Below are 9389 nucleotides of genomic sequence, written 5' to 3'. Positions count from 1 at the left end.
AGGCCGGCTAGGGATGCCACAAGGCGTTAAATTGTGGTATGCTGGTAGATGAAGTCCAGCTGGGGATGCTGCAAGGCGTTAAATGGTGGGATGCTGGTAGATAAAGGCCAGCTGGGGACGCTGCAAGGCATTAAATGGTGGGATGCTGGTAGATAAAGGCCAGCTGGGGACGCTGCTAGGCATTAAATGGAGGGATGCTGGTAGATGAAGGCCAGCAGGGGACGCCGTAAGGCGTGAATGACAGGATGCTGGTAGATGAAGGCCAGCTTGGGATGCCACAAGGCGTTAAATGGTGGTATGCTGGTAGATGAAGTCCAGCTGGGGATGCTGTGAGGCATTAAATGGTGGGTTGCTGGTAGATGAAGGCCAGCTGGGGTGATGAGGTGATGCTATGAAATAATGTTTAGCAGGTGGAAGGGGCTGGCTAGGCATTACTAAGATGACAAGAAAATGATAAAAGAGGGAATAGGTTAAAAAGTAAGAAGATGACTTCCTGCTACTGGAGATGAGATGCTAGAGTTAAGATTAGCCTCACGGGGTGAAGGTTGGAGGATGCGGGTGAGAGATGAGATCATTCTGGAATGAAACCTGAAAATAAGGAGAGGGGGACAAAAAGAGAAGGCCATGGATGAAGGTCCTTATCAACTGTAGCTCGGTCAGTGATTGGCCATGACGTGGCTTGATACAGCACTGATAGGTCCAGGATGATGAGAGGGAAGCGCTGATTAATGAGGCAGGTGGGGCGAGACTCTTCCAGTTTGATCTTGCGCCTAAGCTTCATTACATTATGAAGGGAAATTTTTAATGTTTAACAGGACAACTACGTGTAGCCTCTATACTCAGAAATTTCTTTTTTATTTTGAAAACAGGCTTTCTCCTAAAATGTTTCCTCTTACAATAAAGGAATCTGTGCCTTTTATTGGTCAGCCAGTAGGGGATGATTTTATTAGTTAGTGTTACATGTGTAATTATTAATGCTGTGTTTGCCCTGAACACACATGTAGGGAATACTTGCTGACCTGCTGTAGTCCTGCTGCTTGGTCATCACTGACCTCCTTCACACAGAAACTGTGTTAACTTGCTGCATTTGCATGTGTCCTGCACACACGTTTTAGATTCGTCTCCTTACATTTTTCAGCCCCACCCATCTCTTTCTCCTTTCTTTTTGAATTTGAATGTCACATTTAGTTGAGCAAGATCACACTCCTGCAAAAATGCATATTCACATGGTGCCTGAGCTCTTTGGGGTGTGGGGGTTTCCGCCTGTGTCTGGTTTCTCTGTCACAAAACCTGTAGAGGCTGAAGGCCAGCCTGAGAAAGCTCTCTTCATTACACCCACTGATGGGATGATGATGTTCCACATTCAGCTGAAGTTTTTTGACATGTCTGTTCTTATTTTCCCAGCAGAAATTGATGTCTAAGAATTAGCATTGGATATAGAGCAACTATTGCAAGGAGCCAAGTGAAAAGTGAAAAATGGGTTTCACTACAATGGGAGTCAATGCTAACTAAACTGAATGGAAACCTTGTAATTCTCAATATTGAGCCACATCTTTGAACTTCGTCATATTGGCATTTGGCCTGCTTCACAAATAACTGACCAGAGGATTATAGAACATTCAAATAGAAGCTTTTTTTTTTTTTTTTTTGCCCGTAACTGCTTTGAATAATGGGTGTGGGCAGAAACATTTATTTTTGTTGAGTCAAACTTAGTAGGATGCCATGAAAGCTTCAAAGCAATAGACATAATCTGTTCTCGGAATAGCTGAAGGAGGACTGCTGCCCATCTGAGCCTGGAAATCAGACTATTTAAAGATATTACATAAGTGAAGTTCCACGAAATTCCTGAAAAAAAAAACTTTTCAGACTTTAATTTATGCTACATAAGGTTACAATACCATGTGATGGTGGACATCACAATAAAGAAAATTCTTTCTGAATTTCACATTTGAGTAAGTACTTTTGTCCACTTTTCTACCTCATTATTTGTGTTTATGTGTTTTTCCTTGATTATTTTTAGATTTGAATTTGTGCAAATATTTGCAAAGATTTTTAGGAAATGCTGCTATAGCAGGGAACGCTAATCATTTCTAAAACACAACTTCTCTAAGCTATTACATTTTCAACGCAGGTAAGGCATGTCAAATTGAAGAAGCCCAGTTATGGTGACACTAGCATGACTATAGTGAAGCTTGTTCTGGGGACGTTACTCTACCCTAACACTTAACGCTAACTAAAATATTAACATGGAAATGTTCTGGGTATAAATAATACAGTACTTTTTGTCATTCAAAAGAGATTTTTCATTATTACCTTCTGATTACTGTTTATGTACATTTATGTACATCTCTTCCAGCATTTATGATCTGCCTTTGCTTCTTCGGAGTAAATCTTGATTTAATACAAAGTGTCCTAAGAATGTCATCGACTTATTCTCTGATAAAAAACGTTTTTTCTTCCCCAATAGCAAAGGAATATTTAAAAAGATCTTAACGTGAACTTTTATCTGGATTAAATCATGAAAAAATGTTTTGGGGAGAGAAATAAATCAGTTTCACTGGTGATCATCATAAAATACATACATTTGTCTAACAATCATAAGGCTGCTGTTCTGACTGTTCTCTAACAAAAGGTTAAAGAGGGATATGTAGAGGAAGTGTCCACTCTTTGCATAAAATGTACCATTCTAGCTGTTGTGTAACGTTTATGCAAATGTGTCACATAGTTACACGGATCGGTTTCAGACAACATCAACAGCTGAAGCACTTTAGGTTGTTGACCGTCTTCTGTAGGAATGATTTGCTCTGTTTTCACTATGCACTATACATTTTCATAACATACAATCATTAAATAAAAAATATCAACCAATTTATTCATTGCTTTCCTTTTCTTTTAAAGTCAAGTTAAAATAGTTTAGATTTAGGGTTATGGTCAGCATAAGTGTGTTGTAAAGTAAGATACAAGGAGTAGGTTTAACATTCATAGCAACAGAAAATATATAGCCTTGTCTCTGTAAAGTCCTTATAAGTAACAGACTAACAAATATGTTACTGCATATACTTTGTCAAATAATTAAAATTAAATCTTAACTGATAGCAGTAGATTTTTAAAAAAATATTCAGTAATTAATGTACAATGTAAATGTGTGTGCATAATTTCAGCATATAAAAGTCTGTATTTGACTTTGCAGATTCAACTGGAATCATAATGGATTTCCGAGTCATATTAAGTCTTCTGTTTCTAACAGGTGAGAGATTTGAAGTGGATCTTTGAAATGTCTTCATTTTAAAGAAAGACGAACAGAAACAAATAGTTATCACAAAGACTTTGAACTGATTCTTTGGATGGTGATTCATTCCACTCAATTTAAAAATACTTCATTAATTCTAAAGGAAATGTAATGTTGTTTTAAGACATCTTACCCAAGTTTATTTAAAGAGTTATTGTTGATGTTGAGGGCTACGGACAGAAAAGCTCTCCTATAGTGATCTGAGTCACATCGCATTGGAAGAAGCCTCAGGATGGAAACACTTTGTCGTTGTCTGACAGGCAAAAAGTCTAATCTGATGACAGATTAGTGAGCTAGTGAGATTAGTACCTTGAAAAAAGAAAGATCTAACAAAGGATGATGGTTTAATGCAGCACAGAAAAAATTATAAGTTTGGATTGATAAAAACAGCAACAATGGCATACTGAGAAAATATACGATTTAAATCAGTGGAGGGTATTTAGAGTGATCTACATGCAATGAATATTAACTCCTTCCACCATTTAGTGAAGGAAAAAAAAGATCATTTTTCTGCTATAAAATCTTTTACATGAAATGTATATTCAACTATCACTACAATAAGTTTTATTGCATTACAGCTGCTCCTGCTCCACTTGCAATTGCCAACTCTACATCTTCTGTCAGTCCAACAACGCCCACAATTCCTCCAACATCCACATCTGTTCCCTCAACAACAAGCACAACTGCTCCCAGAACAACCACAGTTGCTCCAACAGCTACAGCTGAACCTCTGACAACCGCAGCTTCTCCCACAACTACATCTGCTAATTCAACAACAACTTCTACTCCCACCATAATCACCACTGCATCTGTGACAACCACCATCCTTCCTCCAACAACTACAGCCGCCCTTGCACCGACAACCACAGTTGTACCTCAAATTACAACCCCTACCATTGCTCAAACAACTACGACTGGTCCTGCAACAACAACCACCGCTATTCCTCCAGCAACAACTACAGCTGTTCCTCCAACAGTGACCACAGGTCCTCCAATTACAACTGTTAATCCTACCATAACCACCACTTCACCGACAACCACAGTTTCTTCAACAACAACCACTTCAGCTGCTTCAACAACTACAGCTGTTCCTCTAAGAATTACTACTGTTCCTCCTACCATTACCTCAATTTCATCTGCAACAACCACAGTTGTTCCTGCATCTACAACAGTTCCTCCAACAGCTACCACTGGTCCTGCAACAGCAACCACAATTACACCAACAACTACAACTGTTCCTTTAAGAATTACTACTGTTCCTCCTACCTTTACCTCAATTTCATCTGCAACAACCACAGTTGTTCCTGCATCTACAACAGTTCCTCCAACAGTTACCACTGGTCCTACAACAGCAACCACAGTTACACCAACAACTACATCTGTTCCTCTAACAACAACCATAAATGCTCCAACAACACCACCTGCTTCTAAGAGAGCAGCCACAGTTGCTCCAACCGCTACAATGAATGCCAGGACAACTACAGTTGCACATACAACAGTTTCTACAACAGCAGCAACAACTGCCCTTAACACTACTGCAAACGTTGCAAGTGGAGAAATCCACAAGATAAGTTTCATCACCGTGTTCTGCATGGTGGCTTTGTCATTGTTACTATTGAGCCAGTATGAATATTAAATGTTTCTATGAGCTAACAGGAAAATATTAATCAAAATGTATGTTGGTACAAAAAGGCCTAGACTATATGACTGATACCCCTGAACCTTTAGGAAGTATTGCTTTAGCTAATAGCCTGGAGATTAAGTCTGTAATGAAAACATCTTTCAGCAACTGAGTTCAGAGTTGCAACTTTTTATGTAAATATCATTGCAAATAAGCTTTGCTCTTTGTTTTTACTTTTTTAATGTAATGACAATGTAAGTTATATTTATGCTCACCAAACATGAATAGTAAGAGTTATTCAAGTAGGTGTAAATCCAGCATAATTTCCAGCCTTTTATTTGTGTGAGGTTTGTAAGACATGCCTCATAATATACTAGTTTTCAATCATTGTATTTAACTTTTTTTAATGAAATACAAACTTGTACATTCAGTATATTCGCTTTCCTGTGGGAGAAGTTATGAGATGTGTCACCAGTAGCTACACAATAATTACACATGAAAACTGCTCAGTGATAGTCTGCTGTTAACTATGGCATGTAAAAAAGTCAGAGAAAAGTAATTTGTATTCTTAATGAAAATTGTGAAATATGCAGAAAAGTCGAATTTAATAACAGCTAAACAGATTTTTCCAATAGTACAATGAGTGTAAATCTTGATTGAATGTTCACCAATGAAAATCATATTTTAAAACTATATGTTCATTACTGTTTATTGTATTAACTTGGAATTTATTCATTAAAACTCAGAAGAAAAAAAACAACTAATTTTCCATGTTTCTGTCAAGATTTCTTTCAACCATTCCAATCACTCATTGTTTTAATACCAGCCCAAGGAGACAAAAAAAATACTTTTAACCCATTTGAGTTCAAGTCCAGTCTTTTTTTGGATTCAGTTAGACTTTAGACATCTCTTTCATTTCATTTTCATTTTATTTCTTTATTTAAAACAGGGAAAATGTGCAAAAAAAAACAAACAAGTAATGCTTTGCACCAGGATTTGTTTTCAGTCTGTTGTGCCTAAGCGGGTGAACTAATAAGCCAATCTAAAATCATTTTAAGTTATATTATAAAGGTCTTATTTCATTTCATGCGATCACTTAGAAATGTATTTGCATATTTTCCTGTGCTCGTGTAAAACTCCCTACATTCGGGAAACGGTAAAACAAAAATAAAAACCATGTTCTGAACAGGGAGTGGCTTTTGACAGGATTTTGTGTCAAGAAGTGCGGTTTTGTTTTTGCATGCTGGGAGTGATAGGAGCTCAAAATTTTATTAAAGTTGTGGCATTTTTATTAATATGACTATGTTGGCAGTCTGTGAATGTGGTTGAATGTGGGGAAGTGAACTGGCACCAGTAGCAGTGTTTTGTCGATGTCGCACTTTCCCACATAGGGCATTCATTCATTCACAGCTGGCCGACAGCACACAAAGTGAGTTTTTAATGCCCACGACAGACACCATAAAGCTACCGTAGGGTTTTTGTTTTAGTTATTTTTTAACCATTTCACACAGAATGAATTAATACATAAATAGATAAACAATATTTGATTTACTGTAAACGGTAAGAACAGAAATTCTTCAGGAAAAACTCGTTGTGACTGATCAACTCAAACTTTATTGTCCTTTAGCAGAACAGAGAAAATGAAAGTGTTTCTCCAGAGTCCAAACAGCTAAAAACATCCACATCCCGATGCACCCCCAACACACACGCACACACATGCATGCACACATGAACACATGCACACATGAACACATGCACACACACATCCCAAAGGCACAAAAATGACCATGATAACAGCAGCCTGTGATGTAACATGCCAAATAAAGTGACTGTATAATATTAGTTTAAAATAAACTATAATAATTTACATACATACTGCAGTACAAATATAAATGTTTAAGAAACACAACAGCTGGTATAAAATAGGAATGAATTGTTTCTTTTCACACCATCAGATTTGAACAAGTCAAAACAGAATGCAAAACACAACACTGAATGCAAAGCAAAATGCAAAACTGCATCTCTGTTTTGTTTCCAACTGACACAATTTTCCTATTGCCTCTGTTTGGATTTTAACTTCCCTGTTCTGTGTTTCTGACTTGACCACAGAAATTATAAAGCAGAAATTAACGTTATGAGAAACAATAAAATCATATAAGACTATATATAAAACAAACTGTTGTACTGTTTTTTCTTTTGTTCAACTTTGTTTTCTAAAGTTTCTTAAGAAACATTAAATATTAAGTGTACAAATATTGCATAAACAAAAATGAAGCGTAGACATAAATACAAACTGGAAGACTTTCTTCAGCCTCACCTGCATCATCCAATTACTGCGTCATGTGCTTCTACCACAGCCTATCAGCATCGGAGCTGATAGGCTCATTAAACCTCAAACTCCTCCATCCGCTGCTCCGTCTGCTCACCAGCCCAGCTTCAACCCATCTCTTCTTCTCCACCCTTGTCCTTCCATCTTCTTCAGACTTCCATCCTCTCCTTAGGCTCCTCCACCAGTTTACAGGTCCTGGGTGGAAGACGTCTCTAATCCTCAACCTAAGATGCTCATCCAAGCCTATAGCAATTCACAGAGCCCATGTCTTCTGCCGGACGCCTTCACTTTAATCCATTTATGTCAATTAAAACTTTGTATTTGCAGATTTTTCTTTGTGTTACTCATCCAGTTTTGCTTGGTTTTCCATTTACTTGACTTGGGAAATGTTTCTGTCAGGACTCTGGGTTCTTGGGTTGAAATCCAGTTGAGCACAAGTAACTGGTGAAGGTGGAGATTAACCTTTCCCTTCAGACAGGAAGAAACCTAAGGGTTAGTATGAGAGACAGAATTAAAAAAGAAAATATACAAAGTTAATAATTACAAACAATCCTCAAATAGAAAGCAGAAGGAGGATATGTCAGAGTGGGGAAAGTCGTTAACATATCTTCAAGCAGCAGAAACCTATACAAAAATTACAACCTAACCTAATCTATGTGAAGTAGAAGTGCTGGTAAAAATAAATATTTTATGCCTTGAACTTCAAAGTTAAAAATGTGAGCACCTCATAGGCAACGACTGGGAGATCGACAAGGAAAACCAGAACAATGAATCTGGAGTTTCTGCTCCTGAGCAAGCGTCGGGTGACAGTGGGGACGACTATCTCAGTTTAACAGAAGAAAACCTCCAGCAGTTTGAGTCTGACAGTACAGGAACCAGATGTTATGGGCCTCACTGACTAACCACATTTGGTAATGCTAGAGACTATGACCTGAAGACAATATTCAAATATTTTCAGGTGACTTGCAAGAAGCTTGTTTGAATAATGGCTGTAGGGAGAAAGTTATTTTTGTCCAATTTACATAGTGGGGTATTATACTGGTGCAGCTGAGAATTTGACCATTGTTTCACTGGATAGAGAAGAATCTGAGCAAGGAAGCCGAGTGTCTATCGATTTAATAATTATTTCCAAATATTTGTTCACCACTGAGGTCTAGATAATGGAAATACTAGTATAAAGATATCAGCATATGTCAAAAACATTTCAGCTTTCGTTTTTGGTGAGTACTTTTGTTCATTTAGTTCCACACTGTAAGTATTTTTGCCACGTTGTAAATGTTTGGAACGATAATGCTCAAGTTTCAATTTTTATGTGTAAATGAGAGCGTGTAAATCTCCTAGTTAGAAATACAGAAATGAGCTATTTGTTAACATTTAACAAATCTTCATCAGCATTGATTTACTTTCACTCTTAAAATGTTTAGATGAAATTATGGTAATAACAACAGTTAACTCTGGAACTCTGAATGATTGCAGACTGTTGTTAATTATATCTTTCAATTGAGCTACTCTTCTGGGGGGGTCGTTATGTAAACTTCTGCCCCCTCTCAAAGTGACCTTTGTTCATAGTCATGCCATGATTCTGGGATGCTTATGTAATTTATGATAGTATTTTGATTATTTCCTTGTTAATCTACTTTATGTTTGAGTTTATAATTAATGTTAAATGTTTTCCCTTTGGTCCCAATGCTCACACTACACTCTATAACCCTCAGTGAAGTCTGTACTCAGTCGAAGTGCAACAAGTGTACAAAAAATAGAGTTGTTGAATAAAGAGCAAAATTTGCTCTGTAATCACACTTTTAAAGTATAATGAAACAAAAAATATTTAATTACTTTACATTTCAGCTTGCTCGGTGAACATTGCCATATTAACGCCTTTTAATTTAAAACGTCACATGCAGCATTGATTTGTGGGGGATACGTTTCACTAAAGTCCGCTTTTGGGGTAGAAACTAAAGAAGTAATGTCCAAATTTAGGCAAACAAGCTAAAACCTCCAACTTGAAGGTGCTGAAAATTTTATTGTTTTACTCAATGGCCTCCTATGTTACCCTCTCTTTCCCTAAAAATCTCAAACGAAGACAGATCCTGTAGTTCAATCAGTCAATCAAATTTTATTTGTATAGCACATTTCAGCAGCAAGGCATT

Source organism: Poecilia latipinna, unplaced genomic scaffold (genome assembly GCF_001443285.1).
Source record: "Poecilia latipinna isolate Pla-1442-1.1 unplaced genomic scaffold, P_latipinna-1.0 Scaffold3279, whole genome shotgun sequence".
NCBI lineage: Eukaryota > Metazoa > Chordata > Actinopteri > Cyprinodontiformes > Poeciliidae > Poecilia > Poecilia latipinna.
Note: the sequence above shows the minus strand (reverse complement) of the source record.